Source organism: Venturia canescens, chromosome 2 (assembly GCF_019457755.1).
Source record: "Venturia canescens isolate UGA chromosome 2, ASM1945775v1, whole genome shotgun sequence".
Lineage (NCBI taxonomy): Eukaryota > Metazoa > Arthropoda > Insecta > Hymenoptera > Ichneumonidae > Venturia > Venturia canescens.
The window spans coordinates 17,714,799-17,729,440 of NC_057422.1; the positions used below are offsets into that span (position 1 = coordinate 17,714,799).

The 14,642-nt window shown below is 39.8% G+C and overlaps 1 protein-coding gene across 1 annotated transcript in view; it reads left to right on the top strand.

The window, feature by feature from the left end:
• The first annotated feature begins 2,330 nt into the window (after nucleotides 1–2,330).
• Octbeta2R (Octopamine beta2 receptor) overlaps nucleotides 2,331–14,642 on the top strand; it is a 134,149-nt gene continuing 121,837 nt past the window's right edge. The window contains exon 1 of the mRNA XM_043413376.1: nucleotides 2,331–2,953. The gene's annotated coding sequence lies outside the window, so the exon portion shown is untranslated. The remainder of the gene's footprint in view (nucleotides 2,954–14,642) is intronic.

The window sequence follows — 14,642 nt, forward strand, 5'->3', positions numbered from 1 at the left end:
CTTCTTCTTCTTCTTCTTCTTCTTCTTCTTCCCTCCGTTCTGAGCATTTTTCGCATTGACGCTTTTTCCTGTGTTTCATTTTAAGGTCATTAGATACGAGCTAATTTTTTTCTACAGACAATTATACATTTGTACTGAAATGCTCGTTTTAATATTTGACGAACAGCTCTTTTCAAAAAGAGAAAATGAGATTATTAAATGGTATTTACCCTCGTCGACAATCAAGGGTTGATGGGGCCGTACAAAGCAATACTGAGTTCGTTTTTTCATGCGTTTGGATGATCTGCATTTTTATTATATTGAAGTCTCACCTCTGCGCCGTCTCGATGATTACGAGGAATTTCGAAGCGCTTCCTCTCGTTTGTTTGTCGAGTATCAAAGCGAAACAGAAAGCAGGCTGACCTATATGTAGTGCGGCGAAGCCTGGATTGCCGTTGGCTCTTCGAGCGCTGATTTTGCCGACGCATGGCTTATCGTCAAGGTTTGCAGCCTCGACATTGTTGACGTTGCTATTGCTCGCGTATGCAGGCTTTTCGAGCGAAAGCTTCAGGAAGCGTCGGGTGAGCCCAAAGGGATAGAAAAATATTGGACTAAGGGTTGAACATGTAAGCAATAAAGTTCGATACAACGCTGTGCCTTGCCAGGAATAGTAATTAAACTTGGTATCAGAACTTAGCACCTTTCTTGTTCGCTCTTCTTTTCGGCTCAACTGATTTTTCTAAAAGATATTGTGGCCAATCGAATCAATGGGAAATAAAGATTTTCAATTACATTTTTGGAAGCATTTTATCCGTTGAGGTTCAGTCGGTATTTTGCTGCTGTCAGAGCGAAGGCTACCGATTTTGAATTTGAATTGTTTTACATGGTTTGACCGATGAAAGTGCTCCGTCAGCTGACGCAGGGTAAAACCTGGTTTTGCCTTTGTCCTGAGTGAGCTGACGGAGCATTTTGCATACGATTCAACCGTGTGGAGAAATTTCAACTCCAGAGGCTGGATATTAAATAAGGCCCGCAATGACGAAAATCGAAAACCGCCTGCGCGTTGGCTCTGACAGAGCTTTTTCGGGAACGATCAAACCTTGTCGAAGAATTTTAACACCGGAAACTCGGGGCGAGGCGAAGCGACTGGTCCTAATTTTTATTAATTCATGGATATCCATTCATAGATAATTTATTTATAAAATTGGGTATATTTTTATATGATTATGTTTTTTTTTCTTTTTTCTTATTAAAAATGTGATATCTTCGAATTAACCAACGTAGTCAGGCACAATTTCAGTTCGTAGGATTCGTATTTATTTTTAGTAATTATTTGAAGAAAACCTCCGTAAAAACGGGTCGTTTAAAGCGATTCGTTTCTTCATCAAAGTGACCTAACTGAATTTGAGTAGATTTTTAAATTCGTATTCCGTTCAGTAGTGAGAGACATCCGATGCGAATGGAAATGTCTGTATTCAGCGGATCCTCGTCCAGGTTCGATCCTACTCTACTTCGGTGACCTACTCCGTCCTTTCGCCCTCTCACGGCGCAATCCGCATTCGTATCAACCGCAAATCTGGCAGTAGCCGGAAAGCACGATAAGGTTTCTTGAGCCGGCTTGTTTCTACCACCTCAGAGGCCTGCTGTCATCTCTGTCCCTCTCGCACCCCTCTCTCGCCATCCCCCTCTCTTCCCTTCCCCTCTCCCGCTCTTCTCCGTTTTTTCCCTCACCCTCGCCCCATCTTTTCCCCTGTCGGTGTTCCCTGCCTCCGTCTTCTCTGCCTCTGGCTCCGTCTCCTCTGCTCCCATCGTTGTCTTATTTTTTTCAAAAAGTTGTAAAATAAATGAACCGAAAATGTAACTGGCGGTGGATTCGAATAAATCGTTTTCAACAAATTCAATAAATTTGCAACACCGATTGGGATTCGAGCATCGCAATATTCTAAAGATATTTTTTTACTTTTCGTCTCAAGCTCGTATCCATTCTGCCAGACTCGTGAGTTCAAATTCCCCAACAACAGTCTTTTTCAAATCGTAAAAATAGCGCACTGTACCGAAATATGAGGACGGTGAAGCACGGAAAATTAAGGATTAGTTATAAACACGATTCAACGTTTATCTCGACGTAGCAGCGTATCGCGATCACTTTTACGACGAATATCCTCGTAAAACGTGCTTTAAAATTTCTTTCTTACATAAAAGACTGAGACGGGGTGAAGAGAAGGAGGTAAACTGGTTCAGTGAGCGGTAGTAGCTGCCAGCAGTGCGAGAGGGGTGGGTAAAAACGAGGGTTGGTAAAGGGATACTGGATTCAACATCGCAGAACCGTAGTACCTCTGCGGACACGAGCGACGTCGTTACGCAGCTTGCAGGCTCCGAAAGCTTGCGCGCGCGGCGTGTTGAAAATCCAAAAGAAATAAATCTAAAAGCATGTACGAATAAAATAAAATAAACTTACGTGCATTTTTGTACGTGCACCTACATAATCAAACATATCCATCGATAAACCGTTTATGTAATATTGAGAATCTAAGCGATTGTGTGAATAATAATGCAGTTTATGAAAACTCGGAGAAATCGAATGAGCTCGATGAACATAAGCACGTGCACTTTCAATAACGATGTGAACGACGAAATTTTAGATGGAAATTCAGCCGTCATTTTATCACGACGCTTTTGCAATCGTAGTTCAAAAGTTCACCAATAAAATCGAATGATTGAGTAAAACGAAGGGGTTTTCAATGAAACTGTTCGATTAATAACCGTGAGCGAGAGCAGATACTTTATGTCGGTTTAGTGACTCAGGACCACATGCACTGCTCACTGTCGTTTTCATTGTCAAGTGATGGTGCACGGAGCCAATGTTTTGTATCGAATTTGTTGGAGTTCACACGTAAAATGTGAATTCGGGTCATTTCCGTTTGATGGACCGGATGGGCATACGTTTCCAGGGGACGAATGAACTCGGCTCGAGGTAAGCTTCAGTTTAAGAAGACGAGAAACTCCTCCGCCGGGTAACAAACAAAAGAAGCTCCGCATGAACAGTCACTGGGCGAAATATTTACTGTTTTCACAAAGAACGCTCACTCGATCATGAGATTTACTACTTTGACAATCGTTTTGACACGATGAGTGGCGCCCCCTTGTAAAATCACAAGAGAGAGGAAAGAGCCTCTCTTCCAGCAAAGAGTGAACCAGTCCCCAGTTTCTTTTTCAATCGGATCAATATTTAATATCTTTAACTCTATCTCCCGAGAGTGATGGACAAAAAGGGACCAGTAGTGAAGAAAACGGGAGGAGAGAGCGAGCTGGAAATGATGCTGCCTCGGAAGCTATTAGGGAAGAGCATGAATTCGATTATCGGGGTGCATCAAAGGCTCCACCGCTTTTTTCTACGTATATTACCATTGCGTCGTGAGTTCCGCAGAGCGAGCAAGGCCCTTTTTAAACCCCCGGCTCTCCCCGCTTCGCAGAGTCCGAGAGGGATTTTACTTTTGCGTCTATAACTTTAATGCTTGTATATAGCCACAATAAATATAGAGCTTTGAGAATAGCTCTTCTCTTTTACCGAGATCGGACAACAGTTTTGTTCCTCTTATTTCACCTTCGCGTTAAACGATATTTTTTTTCGCGAAAAAATACCAAGCCGGCTTCTCTTTTATTATCGACTACATCAACGGATTTACTACCTTTTTCCAATTCCAATCAGAGGATTCTCTTTTCTTTGAAAGTTCGCCCTTTGCGCATTTTCCTGTTACGCAGCCTTTCCACCATTACTGTCTATTGAATTGCGACAAAACGATGTTTTTTGCCAACCGATGATCAAATTACCTTTTTTTTTATTATTTTTTTTTTTTATTACGGGAACGAGAATACGCTGTAAAATTTCATTGAACTGTACAAGGACACAAGGACGTTCGTTCCGTTGTCATCGAAACTTCTCTGCAAGGAGAATTTCGTGCTGCCCCTCCGCAGCGATGATTTTCCTCGAAACTTTGTGAATGACATTCATTCCATGCGGTAGAAGATAGAAGAGAAATGGTTCCACAGTCGCGAAAACACAATGGTCATTTGATAGGAGAAACACTGCTTTTCCGAGACCGTGCAACGATCGTTTTTTTCTTCGCCCATTCATAACAGAATTCCACGCGAGTTTCGTGCGCTATCGTCTCGCTTCGTTAGGGGATTCGAAATGATGGACAGTCGAGTCGGGCATGTGAATGATCGCCTCGGGACTAAAGAGCGGACAAGTGGACACGTAAGGTGGAACAGCATGGTCAGAGATCTTCCAGCGATTAATCATGATCATCCAACGAGGACCTGAGATTTAGAGCTAATGCAGAGAGCTTACGAGAATTCCACGTCACGATCAAAGGCACTCGTTGATTCAATCATTTCTCTTTCTAACGTGCTGCCAGTTTTTTCTCCCTCTTCCATCCGTGATGGAAAATGCTGTTGCAATATTTGACGGAAATAATTGTTTCGTTGGTATACAGCGTGCTATAATAGTCGAGCTCGCAACCCGAGTTAGTGAGCTCGGCAGTTTTTGATCTCACCAGTCATCGGATAGCTCCAAATTCAAGAATATCGCGTCGCTTTAAACTTCGGATAGTGTTTGACTTTGCAAGGTTTTAATCTCTACCGTATTCAAAGCCAAATAGGAATCCGCCGTTCTTCGCTGTAATTGAGTTTCATAAAGCGTGTACTGAAATACGACGAACAGCTGAAAAAAGGATACAAAACTTAACAAACTGAATTGAGCTATAGTCACCTGATTCTTACTCTCTGCTTTTTAACAATAAGTTGACTGTGTGAAAGCGTGTCGTTATTAAGATTTCGTGGCGTTTTTCTTCATTAATCCGACCTCCTCATTTGCTTACCGTCTTCTGGAAATTGGCCTCCGGTTCGTTATGCACCTTACTGGATAACTTTTCGACGAGTTTATACGAAAGCTACTCGCCTCCTCGCTGCTTACACTTCACCGTCCCGTTGTGTCCGCGCCATTTATTTTCTCCCTATACAAACACAAACATTCGGAAGAGGCTGAGGCGGAATGGTACAGCACATCTGGTCGTGTAGTCATTTTTTCTCGCCTCATCACTGTCGCATTCCATTGAAAATCGAAGTGGTCAAAGTACTTCAGTTTTCAATCATTTTCTCCTCGATCCCTCCTTTTGTAGCTGGCCCATTCTGCCCCACAGATCGACTCTAGCGTTGTGCAAATGTGTGTACGATTAGTATAGTTTGACTGCGGAGTTGACGAATCTGGTGAGCCTGCACCGAAGCTTGAAAAAGGGATGAATATTCCAACTGGTTTCAACGACTCTTCTCTCCCCCGAAGAACTTTTCGCTGGGAGTTTTCTCGTCCTGCGATCCCCTGGATTCAGGGATTACGAGTCGGAGATTTTCCGGCTTTCAATTGAACAGCTAGAAATTCAAGACTGAATTATTGATTCAGAAACTTAGATGTTATATCATTCTTCGCTCCTCTATGTGCTCGCGCAGTCAATCTCTCAAACTCAAACCAGTTGGATCTACCACGTTCGCTGAGAGTTTGCAAGACTCCGTCAAAAAAGATTCTCGAAATACTGTCCGACAAAGGATGAAGAAAAATATAAATAGAGGATATTCAAAATAAACGAATAAACAATAATACCGCGAGGTTGAATTCCGATATCGAATACGCGGATTTGAGTAAGCTATGAAAAGCGATTGAGACTCGCTTAACGACTCGGGCAGAATCGTTGCGAATGTGTTTTATGAAAAATATTGCACGGTAAGCGTAGCCACAGTGACGAGAGGAGAGACATTTCGTAGTATGTATTCGCGGATAGCCTCGATTTTTCTTATTTTATTTAACTTCACAAATATTCTCTTGACGAATTCTTTTTTTAGACTGCACACTCGAGGTAACTTTTATTCCTCCATTTCTCGTTCGATTCTGAATAAAAGAAATTTCAGAAAAGTTATCAACAGATTTTGTCAACGGCCCGATGACTTCGATGGAATTTTGAACCATTCGTTTTCTTGTTCTAAGAAATCAATTCGTCATTCCGGGTATAAATTTTTTTAGATTCTATCAGTTTTTAACCACATTTTCTGTTTTTGTGAAAAGCCTTGAAAAGGATGATCCACAGAATAAAGATTCTGCTGAATGAGATAATTCCGAGAGATCGATGAAAGAAAAAGTAAACGTGTTAAGTGGATATGAAAAGTTAATTTAACGTGGTTAAGCTTGAATCATCTAATGCAGTTTCAATTTTCCATGAATTTGAATAGGAGAGGTGAGCAACGAGGGGCAGTAAAAAGCTTGAAAGGACGAATGATAAAAAGTCATGGGAAAATTTGAACTCTTGAAATTCTCCTCACATTGCGGTTCAATCAAACGGAACTTGTTATACAGCTGAGGCTAACGATCATTGTTTGTTCAACGTTCCACATGATGGTCGCTCGGATGAGCTCGCCAGATTCATTAATTTTCATCGAATCCATTCCTATACGTTTGAAGAATAGAGTAATCGTCACTATGCTCGGTAAATCAAACATTGTCACAGAGAAAAAGGCAGCATATGAACCAGCCAGAAGGATAAACGCACGCGAATAATATTCGTAATTGATGGTCAGCTATAGAATTTATATTCTGGATGCCTGTGGTATAATATGTTCCACTATAATCCACCCCCTTTCTACGATTTATTTGCCTCATTACTCGCCCGAGCTTTCGTAAATTGCTCTGGTGCGCATTGACAAATTGTCTCGTGTATTATTGCGAGTTATTTGATTACGACGTACAGACCATATTTAATCTCTTAAAGATAGTTACACATTCAAACGGATCGTTTCGTTCGACAATTTTTGCACTTTTTTTATTCGTGCTCAAGAGAATTGTGGTCCAATGAGTTAATTCATCATATTTTGACATTAAGATTCTCGAACTGTCAAAGCTTGGTGATCTTATAATGGTAAAAATGTCTATTTTTAATCCAGAACTGAAATATTCAGTGATGAAATTCGTAAGTAAGAACGACGAAAATGGCATTCATCTTGAATTCAAACTCGGGTGAAGACAAAAATGATGATGCAAATTTTGAGTTGGAACTTGTGGTAGAAGTTACCATGATATACTGGCACTTATTAAGCAGAAATGTAGAAGTTATGTGCCTTATTAAATATGCATGTTCGTATGGCTGCAGGTGTCTGAAAATTCAATGTCGTGTGACTCTCAACGAATCGTGAATGAAGTTTTTATTTTATACTCAAACAAAACGATTGTGGTGATGGCAAAAAAGTGTGAAATCTATTAGAATTTTTGAGGGGAAATAAAATTCGTTTTTTAACTCCATTCCAATATAAAATAGAGGTGCACACTAGAAAATAAACTTTCATCATGATTTTTTGAAAGCTCATGAGAAAGCCTGCAAAATGTGGCTTTTTTTTCTTAGGAACTTACGTTCGTTTTTCATAGTATCTTCGGTTTTCGTATCGTCTTGGGATTCACATGTAGCTGACAAAATCAATTAGATCGAGATGATCGATTATTCAATAAAATAAGATATCGATTTGACAACGAGTAATTGAATATTGTCGAAGATATACTATTAGTTACGTGTGGGGGTTTATTGGGTTCGATTATAATTCAAAACAGTTGAAATCTGTACAAAGATCGTGGTGGCTTGTGGTTTGCGGTGGACATAGCGTAGTGGTTTCTCGATCAGGGGCTGTTTCAATGCAATCGAAGAAAAGCACAAGAGACAGACAGCAATCAATTGAAATTTGGCTGATTTAATTCTCAATTGAGGATTTACTATACGAAGAAACAAAACTGAGCTATTGTTTTGCAGCAATGCCACAACCGGAAAATGAACGGTTAAGTCTCTGATTATGGCTCTCGGTGTAGAAGTACCGAGGCTGGGGATTTAATTGCGATGCTTATGAGGATGAAGGATGCGGGAGAAAAGTCTCACGAAATTTCAACAAAGACGTTACCAATTCAATTCCTCTCAGCTTTCCTTCTCATTATTTCGAATTTCAAGATTAGTGGCTTTAGTTGCGAGGGCTTAGTGTCGCACTATACAGACCGCGCAGTCAGTATCAATCTTTCCGAAGTTTCTTCGACGTCTTGCTCGTGAAGGAAACTCATCAAGAAGCGCACCGCTGCTTCTGCACTTTCTCTCAGCTCGTCAGACTCAACAGTAATTGCACGGCTAATTTGGATTCTTATTGCAACAATTGTTCATCGTCCTGGAGCAAGTTTATCACTTTGTTTACCGTGTAGGTCTTCGGTTCTTTGATAAATTAAAACTGTGTGGCGAAGATCTTCATCGCGGGAAGTTGTCTGTTCGACATTTTCTTAAGGAATATTTTGAAGCTAATGACAAGCGAGTGAGAACATCGGTTAAATCTCACTTGACAAGTTATCGCAGAATGTTGCAGGAAAACAAGTGTCAAGATGACTTTGCTACATTCAGAATTGAACTTTATTTCATTTTTTATGAGCATCGAACAAAATTCTGTTTGTTTTGACTCCAGATCAATCAGCACGAAATCTCGTTTCCAGTCACATTTATCATTTCGTAAATCGTAACTGTTTTTTGTTAAAGAGGTGTGAAAGTAGTTATTTGTACACGAATAAACGACACTGATTTATCCTTGAAGGAGAGCGTCTTTGAGGAAAGATTTCTTCGATGAAATATCGCACAATCAACACAGAGACACAATTTGAGTCAACCGGAAATCCATTTATCTGTTTAACTGTATCATTGACTCTCTAAATATGTTTTGTATCAATTGATGATAGCATTTGCATACATTATTCGATAAGCGTTGTCAACAAAGCTGCAGGCCTCAATGTTGAATTTTCCAAACCAGTTCGTTCATTCGGATACCGAGCTATCAAATATTGGGAATAATATTGGAGTGTTCAATGAAATTATCTCCTCGAGCCATAATGCTCATGTTGGTTACTGCTTCTTCACGAGTCGAGAGAAATAACTTCATATTCGAAAATATTTGATACGAGCTCAAAAGACAATTGAATATGAAGATTCTCATGGATTTTTTTTCAAATCATGATGAAAATCCTGTCCAATAGGATGGCCCAGTGATAAAATTCAAGAAAAAAAATTATCACTGGAGAGAACGTTTGTGAAAAGCGTCTTATTTTTCATCTGTCAGTTTGGCTTGCGTCTGTTTGTTCACATGCGTTGAAACTCTGCGTTGAAACAACCCCAATTAAATGGGTTTATTTGACTAATCGTGGCTATTAGATGATTACCAATTCCAATGAGATTGTGTCCCTTTGGAAATAGTTGCTACAAAGGGCGTTTCTCCCTTTCCCTGAAGGAAGATTGAATCAATCAGGCGCCTAATTGCGAAGTATTTCATAGTTGAAACCGTCGAGAAAAAAGAAAGTTCATGGAAAACCTTTTTTTTCCATTGCAATGTAAGAATTTTGGCACTTTTGCAAGATCGAGATAAGTCTGGTAAAAGATTGTCGACGATTTCGCAAACATCTAGAAGGTACTCGACAGTTCAGTTTTTTTTCAACTGGAACCTCTGGGACTTCAACGTTTCCATTAAAACGAAAATAAAATGCTGTAATTCGAACTCCCATTTTTTCACATCATACCAAATTTCTCTGGCCAGCCAAACACCTCATTTGCGAATCCCCTCAGGCGTGTAAAACTTCGATAAATTTTTATGTCAATGCTCATCACAGTGTTTCGTTCTCGGTATCAAGAGACTCGGTTTTCAATATCTACAACTATAATTCTATCGATAATATTGAACTTATTCCGTGGGTGACGCATCGGCAAAAAGGTCAGAGTTCAACATTGGTTCGTTTATGTGTGCACTGGAAGAACTTCCTTTCCTTCATCTTCCGCTACGAAGTTTTCAGTGTAAACTTTCAATTAGCGACAAGCGTACTTTTTTAAAACGTTTTGCATGAATGAAATTTGTAAGCTGCTGAATGGAAACTCAGAAGTGAAAATTCTCGTCGCATAAGTGCGCATTTTTTATTTCGGAAATCAGCAACTTTACTTAATTAATTCGATATTGCCACGACCTGTTCAACTCGTCGTCAATCGTCTGTTAACATTGCACTCTTCTGTGACACTGTAACTTGGTGAATAATAGTTTCATAAATAAAATCGCGAAGATGTAAGAAATTTGTTGAAAAATCGTCAAATCACGAGTTCTATATGAATTTTGATGTTCGAACATTTACCCAACAAAGAGAAATTCGATCATTTTCGTATCTTTGATGCTAAAGTTATGAATTTATGTAAAATTCACGTACAACTTGCGCGAACAATCCTTGTGTTTTGGCCAAATAATAATTTATCTTCACTGCTTTTCTAAATCCTGCGTTTAGTGATGCATGAAAAAAAAATGTGAGTGTTCCCTCATCGTCTGAACGTGCAAGTCTTTTTTTCGCTTATTTATGACAAAATATTGCCATGCGAAGGTGGCATTTTGAACGATGATATCGGAATTGAATCGAAACTCCTGAAAGAATTATACCTAATTAGGTAAAATTGATAAAATCTGTTATACCAGGGGCATTGTTGCAGGATTGGGAATATTAGTGAAAACTTGGAGCGAAGTGGAAAAAAATCAACTCAATGAATTCGTTTTCGAGAAATAATTTCGTGCAGTAACGTTTTGGCAAACGATTTGTTCTCTCGGTAACTTTCTAGCCTGCGATTTTTTTCGCAATATTTCCGATAGAAATTAGCGAATCCGCAAGCGTTACAGCTGTACGACACACCGCGCGCTGTTACTCGGCCCACAAAACTCACTTTAAGTTGAGACTATTTTTATTGGGTGTTCGGACCATAAATTATGTGAATTATTGGAGTCGTTAAAAAGAGAAAAAACCAACAATTTTGTTCGAAGGTGAAATGGGTGTTTGAAGAATTCGATTTCGACTTCTACCGTTTTCTTTTGTCCTCTACGAAAATATTATGTGGATCCGATGACGCAACCGCTCTGGCCTCCTCAATTTATCCGCCTCCCTTCGCTGCGAATTCGATTGGTTGGAGGCCTGTGAGTTCGAGAAATTTCACGAATTCCCATAAGTTAAGGTAGTGTCTCGTAGGTCTCTTTTCAAATGATCAAGCCATCTGAAATTCTCGTAGTCTCAGTTTCCCTCTTCGATCTACTGCTTAATACGTGAGAGAACTCGAATGAAAATCTCTCTTATCCCATCATTTTTTTTCGAAAATCCTCATGTCGAGTGTAACTGATTTGGTGCATTTTTGCAACACGAACCCTCTAAACAGCAGCTCATGAGGAGTGGGATAATTCAGCAGCAACATGAACGCAGGTGTCGCCGTGGGTGGTGAGTTGGGTCGATTTTTATGTTTTGTGTCATATCGTGGCAGTACGTCCCATAAGACTGAGTACAATTTCAAGGTATCAACGTTTCTTATCTGAGGAAGTCGATGGCGGAACTTCTGTAAATTTGGAGGTGAGACACGGAGTTCTCGAGTGCTGTTGGGACTAACGAACTCGACCAATGTTTTGAGATTCGCGGAGAACTTCTCGGGATCTAGTGAGGTTGATTAAATTTTGGCACTAATTAGTATTTTCAATTCCACGAAAGAAAATAAAAGTGTGAAGGACACGTTACAGGAAGCAGCATCGTCAGCCTGGATCCACGCTGTCACGAGTCGAGCATGAATTTCGCGGTTGTAATTTATCAGGTTTGTAAGAACCTGGCGAATCGTGATGGTTTCCATGTACGAAGGAAACCGAGAACGAAAACGATCTTATAATGCAAGACGGGAGAAGCTTCCCCGTTGAAAAATACTTGGCTCTGTGCCAAACTCCATTAATGGTAGGCGGTTGTACTTTTCCTAAACTGCAGGCTGGTCTGCTTCTGGTCGAACCTGTTCTATTCTTCCGCATCGTTCGGTCCTTCCAGAAAACTCGTTCAATAATTGACCAATTATGGTAGCAGGGTCCACTGTACTCGGTGCATATGGATCTATGAAAAGATGAAAAAAAAACGTCACTGAATAGCCCATTCGATTAATATTTCTGGACTCGAACAGCAGGGTCTAAAAAATCTATTTTCGTGTTTTGCGATTCCATTTTTGTCCCGATTTTACTGCAACCCGTTGTTTCTTCGCTCTATTTTTACATCATTCGTTCACTCTTCTCCGGACACCATTTGTTACTGCTGCAAACATTGGATATTTTTACAAAACTTTTTGTCACTGCATTTCCCGTTGGAAAATTCTTCTTCCATAACGAAGTATCGTTGCTTCGATTACGGATGGGCAATAATGTTTCATTGCAATTATTCAACTTAGAAAGGCTTATCGCGTTTATCGTTACACAAGAACAAACACACGTGTAAAAGGAATCTGAGCACCGATTCGCATTAACGGTTGCACGGATTTGTCGGATAGCTATACCATTCATCCATCCAATCGTAGGATATATGCGACATCGGATGATTTGCAGGCTTTGATTCACAAGCCTCGGCTGTTTGTATCATCCATTTCGATCTTGTTACGTGAAGTACGACACATAACCAACGTTCATCGAGAAGGAAAGCTTGATAGCTTTGTAATCGTATTCCCCTACGAAACTCCCTTTTTTTGTTAACTCAATCTACGTTCTCTCATTATTAACGATTCATTTCACGTACTACGTTATTTTCAGAATGAGTATTGATTTTTTCTTATCCGTTTGAATAATTGATAAGCGATGTTTCAGTGTTGATATTTAAAGAAAAATTTTTTAAAACAGATTTTAATATTTTAATTAATAATCTGTCAAAGTATTCTGAGAACAGTCAAATTTATTTGTCAATTCAAACGCTTATCAACATTCGATAATAAATTTGGTATCTTCATTCGATTTCAGCTGCATGGAATAATCTGTAGAATGAAATATTTCGACGCCATCCGTTACCGACGATAGCGAGAAGAAACATTGACGACGAATGTCTCGGGACTGAGAACGACTTACAATCTTCGTGTGTTTATAGACGAAATGCGCGCGTCGTTGGTTATGATTCGCCACTCAACACTGCCACGTCGAAGAAGCTTGTTGCTTTCGCGAACTATGATTAAATTTATTTCTACTCAAAACTACACGATGCAAAGGAGCTCGCGGGGGAAATGAATTGTATTCAAGTTCGAAGGAGTACGAGCGAGCACGGAAGCAACACCGCGAGACAACAAATTTCTGAGGCACCTTTTCATTCACTAGTCGTGGTTTTGTCTGATGAGAAATTCTGAAAACAATTTTCAGATCCTTAAACCCTGTGTCTTTGTCGAAAGTCCTGTTTTCCACGATGACTTTGAGGATAGCATAAATCCAAAGTCGTTTGAGACTTCTGTCTAAACTCCAGTTCACTTTTTAAGGTCTTTACCGAGAAAACGAACATGTTTTCCAAAAAAACGTCCACGAAAAACTGTGCGGAGGTTTTTTTTGAAAATATCCCAAATCAATGACCACGATTCCTGATAAAGGAGAAAAAACAAAAATTAGGACATGAAAAGTCGAAAATCAAGGTTTATCATTCCATTATTTCACGAAAAAACGTGTTTTTTTTAGCTTGTTACGGTACCACTGCTCACAACGGTGTTACAGAACAAAAATACTTTCAAATACTTTCAGTTTTTATACACGAGATGCATGCAACGCTCAGCACGCGAGGCACCGATCAAAAGTATTTTCCGTGCGTTTTACTCGATCGTACTGAGCTACGATGCAATTTTTTTCTATAAAATCTGTCTTGTTGAAGAATCCATTAACGTGTGTATACAAATCATGAAAGAAATAACTTCTAAAAGCTATTTCTGAGAAGAGGAATCGTCACAACCAGTTGATCTCAATCGACCATTGAACGAGATCCTTTTACAAGCTCAGGTTCCTTTTTTGGGTTACTCAAATTTCTCCAGCCAGCTCACGTCGGCTCATGATCACCGGCTGGTATAGCGAACGAGAGTCGAGTACTTTTGTTTTGGCCAGCATAAAATGTGGCCATAGCAGCGATGTTTTTACTTGCTCGAATTATCAGCATGAAATTCATGTCAGAATATCGCAATTATTATTGCGTGAGTCCCCTGATTTTATCCCTAATGCGATAGCTCAGCATTGGACAACAGTGGAACATTAGAGGGAAACTCGATCGAATAATAAACGAAGAAACAGTTATTTCGAAATGACTTTTATAAACGGATTCTTGCTGAAAATATGTCGATTCACGTACGAAAGACGGCAACAACAATTTTGAGGTTAACTAGACTCTGCCTCGTGTTTTCAAAGGTCATTTTTTCATTATAATTCTTTTGGACCGCAATGCGACAAAGCTCGAGTAATTAATCGCTTTCTGCGGCTAAGACACAAGAAATAGCGCTTCGTTATGCGTAAGCACTTTACCCACAGGGAATTTTTTCTTCCTTTCACTTTGATCTTTCACATTTTTTTAAATGCGACTAAAATATATGTATGTCCTAGAGGTTGTCCACGCAGGATGAGAATAAAGCTCGTTCTTTGGCTGCTCGTTCATAGAGCAACGAGCGATTCAGCCGGCTATTCTCACAGAACTGAAAAGGGAGGATCGCGTGTACCGAAGAGGCAAAATACATGCGTGTCCGGTATTAAATTACTTTGTGTATCGTGTACAAACGTCCAGATTC